The sequence below is a fragment of the Phacochoerus africanus genome, chromosome 2, assembly GCF_016906955.1.
Source record: "Phacochoerus africanus isolate WHEZ1 chromosome 2, ROS_Pafr_v1, whole genome shotgun sequence".
NCBI classification, from domain to species: Eukaryota; Metazoa; Chordata; class Mammalia; order Artiodactyla; family Suidae; genus Phacochoerus; species Phacochoerus africanus.
The window spans coordinates 231,524,965-231,541,501 of NC_062545.1; the positions used below are offsets into that span (position 1 = coordinate 231,524,965).

The following is a 16,537-nucleotide window of genomic DNA, read 5'->3' on the forward strand; positions in this document are numbered from 1 at the left end:
CAACGCCGGATCGTCAACCCACTGAGCAAGGGTAGGGATCGAACCCGCAACCTCATGGTTCCTAGTTGGATTCGTTAACCACTGCGCCACGACGGGAACTCCCCGGAAAACCCTTTTTATGACCTTCCCAGGTACTCAAGTGCTCATCATGGAGTGTCCTCTCTCCCCATAGCCAACCGCTAAGGTTTCTCTTCTCCGTGCTTCTGCTCAAACACTCCTCTTTCATCATCAAGCCCTGCTCAGTCCCTCCTCATCTGTCACCTGGAGCATTTCCTCATGCCAAGCTGTTGTTCTTTTTTTTTTTTCCTTTTTTTTTAGTTTGGGTTTTTTGGGTTTTTTAGTTGTTTGTTTTTTCTATTATAGTTGATTTACATTGTTTTATCAGTTTCTGCTGTACAGCAAAGTGACCCAGTCATTCTTTTTCTCTCTTTATCCTCCATCCTGTTCTATCACAAGTGACTAGATGTAGTTACCTGTGATACCTAGCAGGATCTCATTGCTTATCCACTCCAAATGCAATTGTTTGCATCTACTAACTCCAAACTCCCAGTCCATCCTACTCCCTCCCTCTTCCCCTTGGCAACCACAGGTCTATTCTCTAAGTCCATGAATTTGTTTCTTTTGTGTAGATAGGTTCATTTGTGCCATAGGTTCCAGATATAATGATATCATATGGTATTTGTCTTTCTCTTTCTGGCTTATTTCACTTAGAATGTGAGTCTCTAGTTCCATCCATGTTGCTGCAAGTGACATTATTTTGTTCTTTTTTTCTGACTGAGTAATATTCCATTGTGTATATGTACCACATCTTCTTCATCCATTCATCTGTAGATGGACATTTAGGTTGTTTCCAAGCTGCTTGTTCTTGAATGCTGGCTTCCTGGAAATGTCCCCCAAACAATCTGCTGTCATAGGACAGCAGAGGCCATGGCTGACAGCAGTAATGGAGAGGGCCATCTCCAGGCTCCTGGTAACTTCTCAAGTCAGGTTATTTCTGAGCATTTGAATTCTGCTTTATCTTGGATAAAATAGTGTAAGGGTGGAGGCAACAGCAAAGATGAGGATTCTCAGGCAAAGGGTTTAAGCAGTCTTATGGTATAAAATGTCGTTTGATGCTTTTTATTCATTGCAAAATTCATGGGCCTCAGAGATTATTCCTGGAGTAAAAAAATGAAGTTATCTGCAACTTTCATCTTTCAGGGTTAGAGCTTTTTGAAATAGTAACGTTATGTTGATGGAGATTGGGTGGGTATAGATGAATTTGCTTTTCACTTGCTTATGTCAGACCTCTCACTCTTCAGATATCAGAAATAACAATAATAACAATAATGGTAGTAGCAAACACTTAACTCTATGTGCCAGGCACTGCCCTAAGCATTTGACAAATATTACCCCATTTAATCCTCACCAGTCTCCTGGCGTGCACTACTGTTGTCTACATTTTACAAATTTAGGACAAAATCTGCTCAGAGAGGTCAAGTTATTTGGCCAAGTTACAAAGAACCTCCACTGTCAGTAATCTATCAAAATGAAAATTTGGAAATGTCACACTCTTGTCTAAACGCTTTCAATGACTCTCTGTTGCCTAAAGGATGAAATCCTAGTTTCTTCAATTCACATGTAAGGCCCTTGCTGATCTGGCTTCTGCCCACCTCTCTAGCCTTTTTTTTTTTTTTTTCCACATGATGCTCTGTCCATTTGGACCACATATGGTTTTTCTGAATACATGATGCTATTTCGTATCTCCGTGAATAGGACTTATCTTGGGGTTTTGTCCCCTGGTGTCATCTCAGCATGAATCTGATTAACAGTAGACTGGAGAAACCATCTCTTCCCTCCCTTTCAGCCTATGTGTTCTGTCCCCACTTAATACGGGCTGAGAGCAAGAGGGTGCTGGGGTTTCTGCATCCTTCTTGCAGAAAATAGAAGGGTTCACCACTGTTGAGGAAGCAAATGGAAAAAGGGAGAGATGCAGATTGTTGTGGGGCTACACTTTGAGCCCTGGAGCAGACCAAGCCTGGAACTGTTCACTCAAAGGATCCAGTGTATTCTGACTTTCATTGCTTAAGAGAGATTGAGCTTTGTTTTTTTAAGCACTTGCCTCAGGAAAGTCCTCATTCACACAGTACATTCTGCTGGAACACACTTCTCTAGGCTTTCAGACCAGAATGAGCTCACTTGTTAACATTCAGGTGTCCATTCCTCCACGAGGGTCCTTTCTGACCATCACTGTTTCCCTTCTGGCTTATATAAATGACCACTCGGATATCTGACTTCCACAGTGCCTCGTGCAGAGTTTTCCTGCCACTATCTAAAATAAACTATTGAACTTACTCATATAGCTGTGTTTGTGTAGTTGTATACTTTTTAAAAAAATATACTTTATTTTCATTATTTTTTCTTTTTTTGGCTGTGCCCATGGCATGTGGAAGTTCCCAGGCCAGAGCTAGAACCCAAGCCACAGCAGCCACCCACCCTGCTGCAGTGACAATGCTGGATCCTTAACCCACTGTGCCACAAGAGAACTCTCTAAACGTTATTTGTTAGAGCAGTTTTAGGCTCACAGTAAAATGGAATGAAAAGGATAGAGTTTTGCTATATCCCCTGCCCCTTCGCCCACAACACAGCCTTCCCTACTATCCAGAGTGTTTCATTAGTTACACTAAATGAACCAGCCTTGACACATCATTATTGCCCAAAATCCATAGTTTGCATTAGGGTTCCGTCTTTGTGGTGTACATTCTGTGAGTTCAGGTAAGTGTATAATGACATGTGTCCATCATGTGATGATCATACGGAATAGTTTCACTGCTCTAAAAATCGTCTGTGTTCTGCCTGTTCATCCCTACCTCCCCCGCATCCCACCCCACAACTCTTGGCAGCCACTGATCTTTTTACTGCCTCCATAGTTTTGCCTTTTCCAGTATGTCTTACAGTTGGAATCACAGAGTATGTAGCCTTTTCAGATTGGTTTCTTTTACTTAGTAATACTCATTTAAGTTTCCTCCATGTCTCTTTATAGCTTGACCATCTTTTTTTGGCTTGATAATTCTTTCTAGCATTGAATAATATTCCATTGTCTGGGTGTACCACAGTTGACTTATCCATTCACCTACCGAAGGACATTTTGGTTGTTGCCAAGTTTTGGTAATTCTGAATGAAACTGTTATAAACATCTTTGTTAAGGGTTTTGTGTGAGTATAAGTTTTTAGCTCTTTTGGATAAATACCAAGGAGCATGATCACTGGATTTCCTGGTAAGGGTATATGTAATTTTGCAAGAGACCTCCAAACTGTTTTCTGAAGTGGCTATACCCTTTTGCATTCCCACCAGCAATGACTTGAGAGTTCCTGCCACTCCACATTCTCACCTGCATTTGGTGTTATCAGTGCCCTGGATTTTGGCTCTTCTTCCAGGTATGTAGTAGTTTTTCATTGTATAAAATTTGTAATTCCACATATGATGTGGAGTAGATTTTCATATGCTCATTTGCCCTCTGTATATCTTCTTTGGTGAGATGTCTCTTCAGGTATTTTGCTTGTTTTAAAAATCAGGTTGTTGATTTTCTTATTGTCGACTTTTAAAGGTTCTTGCTTGATATATTTGTGATGACAGTCATTTATCAGATAAGTCTTTAGCAAATATTTTCTCTCAGTCTGTGAGAAATGAAAATGCAAGTTAAAATGTTAAAGTAATAGCTGGTATTGCTCCTTGAGGGCAGGGGCGGGGTGCACCTTCAGTATTATATTTGCAGGCCTAGTATAGAGCATGATACACAGTAAGTTCTCACTAAATATGTAGTTAATGAATGAAGACATTTAATTTGCTGAATCTTGATTAACCTCACTTAAGGGAAAAAAAATCTCCTTTCAGATATAATTTCTCCTCTCAAATAGAAACCACAACAGTAGAAGGGGGGAGAAAAGTATATGTATTTACTCACATCAAACCTTCACTTAATTCAGCTTGTCTTTATTTTCACTGTGAAACAAAAACTTACTGAAAACAAAGTGCTGCACTTGAATTCAAGTATTCTGTCATGTTTTTCCCTGTCCACACACATTTCTGTTCAGGAAATCTGATCTTTGGGAATCTAGGGTTTTTGCATCACTGCCTGAATATGTGACCCACATTAACTGGAGAGCAGGTTGAATCACAGAGTTGGGGTCTCCAGCAGGTCAAGGTTCCCTTGATTCCCTAAAGGAAGAGAAGAAAGCTGGAGGCCCACAGTTCATGCTCTCAGGCCCCTGGATAATTTTTTCCCCCAAGCCCTTTATAGAAACTCCGCAAAGGGGGTCATGGTGCACCTGCTTCCTACAAAGCTGGAGTACACTTTGCAGGAGATACAAAGAAGAAAACAGAGAGGGTAATGAAAACAGAGAGGGTAAAATGTGTGTCCGAACAGTTAGGGAGAAAAAAGTGTATGTATTCTTGGCCTAGGATGAGTAACAACAAACCAGTGGGGCAAGAGAGAGAACAGCCCTCCCCAGGCATCTTTCCACACTGCTACTGCGTGGTAGGCGGGCTGTGGGGAGGGACAGGATTCATAATTCAGTACTGCTGGGTCATTTCAACAGTAGAATCTGGCAGGAGTGCAGGGTCTGAGGATGAGAAATTGATTGTGATTGTGACATCTGTGTAAGCAGCTTCACCCCAACCTAGGCAGCGTTGACATTTTGGGTCCGATAATTCTTTTTTATGGAGGCAGAGTCTTCTTTGTGCCCTGTAGGATGTGTAGTAGCATTCCTGGCCCTGACACACTAGATGCCAGGAGCAGCTCTTCTCCCCAAGTGTGGCAACCCAAGATACCTCTAGATACAGCCAAGTGTTCCCCTGGGTGGCATAATCTCTGTTGCTCGAGAACTGCTGATTTATAGGAGGAATTCAATTCCTGTCACAGAAGCTGAGTGTCTTACTATGTGAAAAATCATTGACTAGGTCACTCATGCTACCTCCTTTCTAGCCATTCATAGGAGGTAAAAGCAGTCTGGAGTCTCCATTGTGGCACAGTTGAAACAAACCTGACTTGTATCCATGAGGACTAGGGTTCTATCCCCAGCCTTGGTCCATGGGTTAAGGATCCAGCATTGCTGTGAGCTGCAGTGTAGGTCACAGAAAGACTTGGATTCCAAGTTCCTGTGGCTGTGGTGTAGGCTGGAAGCTGTAGCTCCAATTTGACCCCTAGCCTGGGAACTTCCATATGCTGTGGGCGCAGCCCTAAAAAGCAAAATCAATCAATCAATAAACAAACAAATAAAAGCAATCCTTGTGTTAAGGCAGATCAAGTAGTCGACAATCAGAGTCTAATAACTCAGAGAACAAAATATATCTATGAAAAATATGAGAGACTTTCAGAAGTGTGAGGAAACTAGTTATACCAATAACTCTCAAACACTAGACTGCTTCACAGGTGAATAAAGGGGTTGGTAAAAATGCACATGACTGAACCCTACATTATGTTTCAAAATTTTTGAGGGTAGACCAGGTATAGTTGGTTCTTGTTTTTCATGGTAGTTATGTTCTATAAAGTCATTGCAAACTCTAAATTAGTGGATACTGAACTATTTTTCCTGGGGGGAGATACAGGGTTAGGCTCCCAGAAAGCTCTGCTCACGCTTTTGTTAACCGAGATCCCATTGTGTTATGTAGGTTTGTCTGCCAACTTCCTTGTAAAACAAGCCAGTCTTATCAGCATTTAACATCTATTCTTCCACATAACCCTTTTCCTGTAAAACACTTAGCAGGTATTCATTTATTTAGTTAGTTAGTTTTTTAGGGCCGTACCTTCGACATATGGAGGTTCCCAGGCTAGGAGTCAAATTGGAGCTGTAGCTGCCCATCTACACCACAGTCACAGAAACGCCAGATCCTTAACCCTCCGAATGAGGCTAGGGATTGAACCGCAATCTCATCGTTCGTTGTCGGATTTGTTTCCACTGAACCATGATGGGAACTCCACTTAGCAGATATTTAAAAATTATTTCGAGGAGTTCCCCTCGTGGCTCAGCGGAAATGAATCTGACCAGCATCCTTGATGATGCAGGTTTGATCCCTGGCCTTGCTTACTGGGTTAAGGTTCCAGCAGTGCCGTGAGCTGTGGTGTAGGTCTCAGATGTGGCTCAGATCCCATGTTGCTGTGGATGTGGTGTAGGCCAACGGCTATAGGTCCAATTTGACCCCTAGCCTGGAAACCTCCATATGCCGAGGGTGCAGCCCTGAAAAGACCAAAAAATTTAAAAAATTGTTTCTAAATCTCCTGATCTGCAGAACTAAATTCTCCTACTAGTTTTGTGTATCTCATGCCTTATGTTCTTTGCACTGTGTGAGGCTGCCAACACTAGCAGAAAAAGGTTTAGCATTTTTTTTTTAAATGAGACCATATAATTAGTGAATTTTTAGTTATCTATTTTTTTAAATTGAGGTATAGCTGATGTACACTATTATATAAGTTGCAGGTGTGCAACATAGTGATTCACAATTTTTAAAGGTTATGCTGCATTTATAGTTATTGTATTGACTCTATTTTCTGTGCTGTACAATATATCTTTGTAGCTTATTTATTTCATATAGATTTTAGGATTTCTTTTTTTTTAATACAATTGGTTCATTTTTTTTTCTTTTTCTGCTGCATCTATGGCATATGGAAGTTCCCAGTCCAAGGATTGAATTTGATCTGCAGCTGCAACCTATGCTACAGCTGCAGCAATGATGGATCCTTAACTCACTGCACCACAGTGGGAACTCCTAGGTGTTAGCATTTTTTGACTCTGGATAGTGTGACCACAAATTTCTTTGGCTTTTATCTTCGCAATAATAATGCTACACATTTCGCTTTTTTTTTTTTTAAATCTGTCTTTGTCTCATGAATCCACCCATTTAGCCACATTTCTATCTTTCCCATAGCTTCACTGTGCACTACAGGTGTTATTTTAACACTTACCCTAGTGGCCTCACACAGAGATCAGCACATTTTCTCCTCCTTTCCTGAATGTTGATTCATTAGCATTGAGCTCACAGCCAACAGCACTGTAACTTCTCTGGCACATATGGTCTCTGTAAGGCACATCCCAGCCTTCTAGCAGTTAGGAACACTAGACAGCCCTTTAGCACTGCTGGGGGGATGGGGTGGGGGAGTAAGGAGGGAGGTCATGGTGAACAAAAAGCGAAAAAATGCAGAAACCATGACACTAAATAGTCTACAAAAATGTCACTTATTCACAGTGTGAAAGCTGAAATAAGAAGGCAGGGCCTCGCCTTTTTCCACCTCAGCTAGGAATGTGCATGTTGAATGACTGAGATTTTTTTGCCTCTCTGTACATGTCAGTGAGTGAGTGTCAAAATGCCACAAGTCGTGATTTTGGGATCAGGAATACATTTTAATGAGTATTTGAATATGCAAAGACAGAATCCGGGAATAATAAGGATTGATGGTATCTATATATATATTATATATTATTTTGGTCTTTTTAGGACCGCACCCTCGGCATATGGAAGTTTCCAGACTAGGGGTCAAACCAGAGCTGCAGCTGCCAGCCTATACCACAGCTCACAGCAACGCCAGATCCTTAACCCACTGAGTGAAGCCAGGGATCGAACCCATGTCCTCGTGGATCCTAGATGGGTTCGTTACCACTGAGCCACAATGGGACTCTAGCTCCCGAAACGTCTAATGGCTTCACATCCACCTGAGGAGGCATATTTATTTCTCTTGTAAATGTCTCTTACAAAAAAGTAACATCACAGGGAAGATTTAGAATTCTTAAGAGGACGTTGAAATGAGCAGAATCTCTGGATTTGATGTTTCCTGGGTATGATGCCTGGAATGACGACAGTCACCTTGTGACCGAAAATGGCAAAGTGGAAAGGCTGGAGAACCAGGTTCTAAATTAACTAGCCTCAAAGTTACCACACCTCTAGACTTGTCAGATCAGAAAATAGACTTCTGAACTGTTTTAGGCACTTTGAGTCAAGGAGGTACTGCCAGATGAAGACCTCCAGACCGACAAAATCAGGTAGCTGGCTGGTGGCAAGCCCAGATTCTGTCCCACATCTGGCTCTGAAGTCTGTGTGCTTCCCATTCCACCATCTTTCAGAAAGTGAATTGTTCAAAACAAGGGCCAGAAACTTCTGAGTTCTGAGGGGAACTGAGTAATGGGCATTGTTCTAAACCACCCAGCTGTCCACTGTAGCATATGCATCATACATTTGACAGTAGAATTATTCACTGTGCAGGTATATGAGAAGTAAGTACAACATAATGCGTAAGCATTATGCATTAAGCTTAACTTGTCTTTTCTTCTGTAATTGTCCCTGTCTTTCCACATGAATCCTAAGTTCTCTGAGGGCGGTGCCCATGTCTTATTTTGCCGTAAATCACTATTTGTCGGTTTCCTTTTCATTCCAAGTGATAGAAATACAAAGTGAATTAACTCCAGCAATGAAGGATGAAGTTCTAGCTCCCATCACCAAACATCATGAAGGGTGGAGCTGACCTCATGCATACATGAAGCCAGGAGTGGCTTGTGACATGTACACAGTCAGGGCTCTGCAGCTCTCAAGGCTTTCTCTGGAACTTTATGTCTTTGGGTTCCCTTACTTGAACCACCACCTTACCAGAATGTGGCTGCTGGTAATTTCCATGTCATAATCACATAGCTCTTGACACATGAGAAAGGAGAGACTTTCTTCAGCTTCTACAGAAACATCCTAGAGAAGGTTCCTGATTGGTTGGGCTTGTGTCTCATGCCCAACTGATCCTTCCTGGATCAGTCATGTCACAGTGGCTACGGTACTAGGATTGGCCCACCCTGGGCTCCGTGTCTACACCTATGTTCAGAGGGGTGGATATCTTAAAGGAAGTAAGTGATGGATATCTTAAAGGAAAGAATTCTGGACGGAAAGGACAAGAGCTATGCCATCCTCCCAGGGTTCCTTTTCAGGCTCTTAGGTTAGTGTTGGGTAAATGGTGGTCTCTGTAAATACCCAGAGAACTTGTGAACACAAACTTGTCTCTCGCTGGTCGCAAATGAACAGTCAAATACCACGCAGCCTTACACGCTCTTTCCCAATTTCAGAACTCCATGCAGCACTATGGGAAGAACTTCTGCATCCCTGTTTTAAAGTTGGGATCTTTTTACTCCCAGCCCTTATGATGATCTTAATGATTGGCTGAGAGCACGGACCTTTTATCCCATCCTAGAAGGAATGTAGCAGAGAGAAAATTCCACAGGACCAAGCCACACATGTCAACCTTCCCAATAGCACACAGCCTTGGCTCCAATAACATGCCTTTGCCTGCCTGCTTTGGGATGGAGGATTCTCTTTTTTGAGCCACTTAGCTCCCAACCTTCTCTCATAGTGCACTCAAGCCTGTTCCATCTCCAGCATGGAGAGGGGGTGGCGGGCAGTGATCACTGAAGAACATGGATGCTCTGGGGACACAGGCTGAATGTAACAAAATCCAGGGACCATGGGTCTCCCAGCTACCCTGTCCTCATGCCAAATGCAAGAGAGGCAAGGGAAGGAGGAAGCCACCCTACCTTCTTTTCCTTGATTGCAAACTAGTAGATACTGTACTATGAATAGTGACATGCTGGAAACTAAATAAAATTGCTTAGTCCAATTTCCACACGAGTCTATCAGCCAAGATAATGACATAAGAATTCTTAGCCAAACATTGTTCAGAGCAGCCCTGGGACAATTTCAATGCTGAGTTGTTAAAGGAGGGTTTTGGTTTCTTTATCTACTTTATACAAGGATTGTGTATCAATTTCATAATTGGAAAAATGGTTAGTATTAATTTAAAATAACATACGTATGTCTGAAAGCTTGGTTTCTCCTTTGCTAAAATGTCTGTACCATTTAAGCAGAAAGGAATAATACCTCTGTTGATATGGAGATCACCTTTGACATAAAAAGTGACTCTAACAAAAGGCTTTTCTGCATCTTGATAAAGAGCAAACTAAAGATTTCAAAAGAGGAAGAATATTTGAGTCTCACCTATTTCCCTCTCTGTATTGGTTTCCCTTTTGTATTGTAATTGTATTATGTTTGTAACACATTACCACAAACTTAGCAACTTAAAATAACGCAAGTATACTCTCTATGGGAATCAGAAGTCTGAAATCTGTTCCACTGAGTTAAAGTCAAGGTGTCTGCAGGGCTGTTTCCTCTGGAGTCTCTAGGGAAGAATTTGTTTCCTTCTATTTTCTGCCTGGGCTCTATTGCCTTTATTCTTTGGCTCCTGGCTATTTTCAAAGCCAGCAGAGTAACATCCTCAGATCTGCTTCTCTCTGACTGCTCCTGACTCCCCCTCTTAAGGAATCTGTGATCACATCCAGCCCACCCAGGACAGTCTGAGATAATCCCCCACACAAAGGCCTTTATTAACCACATCTGCAGAGACATTTACCTGGAAGATGATACATTCATGGGTTCTGGGGATTAGGATCAGGACATCTTTGGGGGCCATTATTCATGATTCGTCCCGGTACACCCTTTTACTAAATTAATAATGCAAATCAAGGGAGAGATGATAAATCAAGGGATATTTATCTTAGATGAATGAAAAATTACGGAAAACATTTAATACATCAGATGCTCCTTGTTTAGTGCCAAAATTTGTCTGTTAAAATTTTGTTGCATGGAGTCATCGTCATGGCTCAGCGGGTTAAGAACCCAACTAGTATCCATGAGGATTCAGGTTCGATCCCTGGCCTTGCTCAGTGGGTTAAAGATCTGGCAGTGCTGTGAGCTATGGTTCAGGTCACAGATGCAGCTCGGATCCTATATTGCTGGGGCTGTAGTGTAGGCCAGCAGCTGTAGCAACAATTTGACCCCTAGCCAGGAAACTTCCATATATGGCACCTATGGCCCTAAAAAAAAACAAAATTAAAAAACAATTCTCAAGTTCCCGTCGTGGCGCAGTGGTTAACGAATCCAACTAGGAACCATGAGGCTGCGGTTCGGTCCCTGGCCTTGCTCAGTGGGTTAACGATCCGGCGTTGCCGTGAGCTGTGGTGTAGGTTGCAGACGCAGCTCGGATCCCGCATTGCTGTGGCTCTGGCGTAGGCCGGTGGCTGCAGCTCCGATTTGACCCCTAGCCTGGGAACCTCCATATGCCGTGGGAGCGGCCCAAGAAATAGCAACAACAACAACAACAACAAAAAAACAAACAAAAAAAAACAAAAAACGAAAAAACAAAAAAAAAACAATTCTAAAAAAGGTTTGGGAGTACCCATCGTGGCACAGAAGAAATGATTCCAACTAGAAACCATGAGGTTTCGGGTTCGATCCCTGCCCTCGCTCATTGGTTTAAGGATTGGGCGTTACTGTGAGCTATGGTGTAGGTTGAGGATGAGACTTGGATCTGGCATTGCTGTGGCTGTGGTGTAGGCCTGCAGCTACAGCTCCAATTTGACCCCTAGCCTAGGAACCTCCATATGCCTCAGATGTGGCCCTAAAAAGACAAAAAGACAAAAAAAATAAATAAAGATGTGGATCAAGGATTTCTCCTGTAGTGCACAGGTTAAGGATACAGCATTGTCACTGCAGCAGCTCAGGGATCACCACTGTGGTAAGGGTTCAATTGCTGGGAACTTCCACATGGCTTAGCGTGACCAAAAAAAAAAAAAAAAAAAAAAGATTTGGATCAAATATGCCCTTCTGAACCAATAAGTCTCCCCCAGTGAGTGTCTGTGATTCAGGCCTCTGCTCTCCCATGTCCATATTTGGCCATATTTGGTACTTCTTCATCTCTTCACCTGGAAAAGAAAATGACAACAAACAATTTTGGAGGTTCCATTTGAGAAAATTTTTTTACATATGCTTGCATGTAAACATATATTGCTTCTACTTGCTTCCACAAAAGGAATTATACTCTACAAAGTGCTCTGCACCTTGTTCCTTTTACTTATTGGTAAACATGTATACATTTGGATATCAGTAAAAAGCATCATTGTTTTTGAGTGCTATATAATGCGGAGGAATTATAATTTATTTAAAGAGACTCTCTAGTTAAAGGACATTTAGGTTGTTTCCAGTCTTTTCCTATAATAGGTAATGCTTCAATGGATATCTTTATATATTTTGGAAAACAGTTTCAAACAGGTCCATATGATTCCTAGCAATAATATTATAGGTTTAATACTATATACTATAAAATTTAAAACAAAACATTTTTTTTGGCTGCGCTCATGACATATGGAAGTTCCTGGGCCAGGAATTGAATCCAAGCCACAGCTGTGACCTATGCCACAGCTGTGGCAACACTGGGTTCTTTAACCTACTGCACCTCCTCAGTGACTCAAGCTGCTGCAGTCAGATTCTTAACCCACTGCACCACAGTGGGAACTCCAATACCACCTACTTTTTAAATGTTGATGACATTGACAAATTGTTTCCTAAAACTTTGTACTGTTTTAACCTCTTAACAAACGTATATGAAAGTTGCTCTTTCCTGTATTCTAGCCAACCCTGAATATCATCAAACTGTAATATAGTTCCTAATCTGCTAGGGGAAAAAAAAACAATGATGACTTGATTTGAATTTCTTCTCTCTCTCTCTTTTTTTGTAGACCGATATGAAAAGAGGTCCACAAGATAATGAGTTAAATAAAAGCAGATTACAAAAAGAGTGTATACAGTATGGTCCTAGTTTCAAACTATGCATCCATGTATGTGAAATGTATAGAAACAGATCTGTACATTAAAATGTTGACAGTGGTTTTTACTGAGTGAAGGGGTTACATATTTTTAAAAATATGTTGTTCGTACTTTCAAATATTTCTGCAGTGAATACAAACTACTTTTGTAATTTTAAGGTAGAGCAAAAGAAATCTCCATAGGGAAAGATTTGGCAGATAGAAGGGACCCATCTGTGCCTCTGAGTTTCACTTTCCACTTGGGGAATCTCTGCATTCCTGCTGCCAGCCACAAAGTGGTACATTTCCTTCTAAATCTCTTAAGCAGACAGAAACAATTGCTTTGACTTCCCTTAGTATGGCTGGAATTTTTAAAAACATCTTGCCAAACATACTAAAAGATAACCGATGATGAATAAGCCAGAAAAATATGAGAAACATAAATTTCAGATCCTAGCACAGCTACCAGCTCCATTTTCCATTTCATATTGGCAAGAACTGTTTCTATATTCTGGCTATCAGAGTGGGTTATCTCTGTAAACACCTCATACAACATTCTTCTGAAGCTACAGTCCCAGCTTCACATCTGAAGGCTGCATTTACTCCCATGCAGCTGGCAGGACTCATGTCAGGTGTGATATATGAGCCAGTTCCTCATGCATGACTCTGACTTTTAGGGAGCTTGAGCTAGTGTGGGTTCTACATGTATAAATATGCAGTTGCTTTGTAACAGGTATAACTTCATAGTCACATCAGTCCACAAAATTCAAGGGTACAAAACTATAACTTTAAGTTGAAGTAAGTCACCTTTATGTAGATCATGGCTTCCATTACTTTTTCTGTATTTAAAAAAAAAATTCCTATCACTATGATCATTCATCTGATTTTTTTAAAATTTAATTTTTAATCAGATATTGGAGTATAGTTAATTTACAATTCTGTGTTACTTTCAAATGTACAACAAAGTGATTCCATTGTACATGCACATATATCCATTCTTTCTCAGATTCCTTTCCCATATTGGTTATTAGAGAATATTGAGTAGAGTTCCCTGTTCTATATAGTAGGTCCTTGTTGATTATTTTATATATAGTAGTGTGTATCTGTTAACCCCAAACTTCTAATTTATCTTTTCTACCCCTACCCCCCTGTCTTTCCCCTTTGGTAATCATATGTTTGTTTTCTAAGGCTCTGAGTCTCTTTATGATTTGGGAATAGGTTCATTTGTATAATTTTTTAAAGATTCCACATATAAGTGATACCATATGATACTTGTCTTTCTTTATCTGACCTACTTCACTGAGTATGATGGTCTCCAGGTCCATACGTATTGGTCAAAATGGTAGTATTTCATTCTTTTTTATGGCTGAGTAATATTCCATTATATATATAATTACTCCATCATCTGTATCCATTTATCTGTTCATGAACATTTAGGTTGCTTTTCCATGTCTTGGCTATTGTAAGTAGTGCTGCAGTAAACATTGGAGTTCATGTATTTTTTTGAATTATGCTTTTCTCTGGGTATATAGCAAGGAGCAGGATTGCTGGATCATATGGTAGTTCTATTTTTAGTTTTTTAAGGAACTGTCATACTGTTCTCCAAAATGGTTGTACTAGTTTACATTCCTACCAACAATGTAGGAAGGTTCCCTTTTCTTCCCACTGTCTCTAGTATTTGTTGTTTGTAGACTTTTTACTGATAGCCATTCTGACTGGTGTGAGGTGATATGTCATTGTAGTTCTGATTTATATTTCTCTAATAATTAGTGATTTTGAATATCTTTTCATGTGCTTTTTGGCCATCTGAAGGTTTTCTTTGGGGAAATGTCTATTTACATTTTCTGCCCATTTCCCCCCCTTTTTTGGCTTCACCTGTGGCATATGGAAGTTCTTTGGCCTGGGACTGAATCCGAGCTGCTGATGTACACCACAGCTGTGGCAACGCCATTTCCTTTAACCTATTGCGCTGGGCTGGGGATTGAACCCGTGCCTCTGCAGCAACCCGAGTCACTGCAGTTATATTCTGAACCCACTGCAACACCATGGGAACTCCCTGGCTTGATTCTTGAATAGTCCTTTGCCGAGCTATTGGTATAGGGGGTTTCTGTTCGATGCCAATTAGAAGGCATAGACTCCTTCTTCATAAGTCTCTACCACTTGTGAACATTTCTGCAGTGTGTGTTGGATCACCTGAAGGGTACAGAATCTCATCAAGCTAATAGGAGAGTATCAACTCTTTGCTGACCACTAATTAATATGTGTGTAACAACATCTGTATGGGTGGCAGAACTTGGCCTGCAGTTGCTTTCCCTATAACCTGATAGATTGTGAGGGTGCAGGTAAATGTTACTTCCTTAAACTTCTTTAGAGGTTACCATTTCCCAGTAAAAACAACCCAAAGGATTTATGGCCCAGGAGTCTCCCCATCCTGGATAGATGCAGCACAACTTTACCCTGGATTAAGATGGAAGGGGCTATGATGTTGTTGGGCACTGAGAGGGGTGAGGTTTTGGGAACAGGAACTAAACAGAAAAGCTGAAATAGGTGCCAGTCAAAGTTACATTGGTGGGGCAGCTCCTGGATGGCTTCTTGGTGGTGGAAATTAATAAAGGAGCAGCACAAAAGGGGTCTAGCCCTATTCCTGAGCAAGTAGAAGGCCTCTCCAGGGAAGGCTGGGAAACTTCAATCCATGTGCTAGGATTCCGTGGCTCTGTGGATGTGGCCCACCCAGCCAGTGAAATGCGAGCATGATCAGTGTTAATGTAACAGAAGACATTAGGGTTATGTTTTCTTGGGACTTTGAGCCAATGTATTAGTAACTCCAGCTCCATAGTAAGACTCTGATGGCCCCTCAGCACTTTTGCCTTCATGGGTTCTGTCCTCCATTAAAAAAAAACTTAACCATTATATTTTACAACTGCATTAGTCTATATAAAGATGAATATAATCTAAGCTGGGTTCATTATAATTACTTATTGTTTTCTTTTGATTTTGAACAAAATAAAAATGAAATCATTTTTGAGAGCTTCTAAAAGCGTTGTGTATGCCAGGCACTTTGCCTACTGTGACTAATGGATGTGTTGTCCCTGGTAACCACTTTCCTCTATTTTTTTTTTTTTTTTCAGCAGCTCTCTCCTCTTCCCAAACTTATGGCCCCTTCTGATGACTTCACTGATCTCCATCCAGCTCGGTCTTTTCACTGACACTGGAAAATTGCCTGTTAGCTGGCTGTGTTTAATCATTTGCCAGCTATTTCAATTAAAACACATACACACACACACACTCATTAAATTATCAAAGTATTGTTTTCTAAACTGGGTTTACTATTTTGGAAAAAGTATACCAACTGTACCCTTAAAATGACTTTTCTTAAATGCAGAGAGCTGTAGTTTTCTATGGGTACGTGTGTATCAATCCTAAAAACTTTTATTATTATTTTTTTCTAAACCCCAAAGCCAGGTTGTTTGCGTAGGTTTTGGAAGCAAGGAGTACGGTTCTGTGGACTCTAGTATCCAGAAAACACTGCAGTCAACTGGGTCAGCGTACTTAACCTTCCCGCCAGCCCACCCTTGAGCAATCCTTTGTTGCAGTTCCTCCTTGATGGGAAGGTGCTGCCAAAAAGTTGGGTCTCAGATGAAAACCGAAACAAAACCCTACTGTGTACTCAGAAAAGAACTGTTTCCTTAGATTTATGTGTTTTCCTCTCTGTTCTCCGTGTTGCTCACGTTCTACTGGAGAGAGTTTAGTGGGTACCGTTGATTTCTTTCAGAGAGGGGGAACATCACCTCCAGGTTGGATGTAGAAAACCAAGAGTAGAGCCAGAAGGAAACTCATTATTGACATAAGATATAGGGTGACATGTAGAAGATTTGATCTGAATGTATACAAGCCTC

The 16,537-nt window shown here is 41.0% G+C and overlaps 1 protein-coding gene across 2 annotated transcripts in view; it reads left to right on the top strand.

The window, feature by feature from the left end:
* The window catches only part of GCNT1 (glucosaminyl (N-acetyl) transferase 1), a 164,764-nt gene that overhangs the window by 50,493 nt on the left and 97,734 nt on the right, over positions 1-16,537 (top strand). The window contains exons 3-4 of one of the 2 annotated variants that reach the window (XR_007133239.1): positions 3,334-3,416; positions 12,576-13,408. The gene's annotated coding sequence lies outside the window, so the exon portion shown is untranslated. Of the gene's footprint in view, positions 1-3,333; positions 3,417-12,575; positions 13,409-16,537 lie in introns of those variants that run through there. The other variant, XR_007133238.1, reaches the window with a different exon arrangement.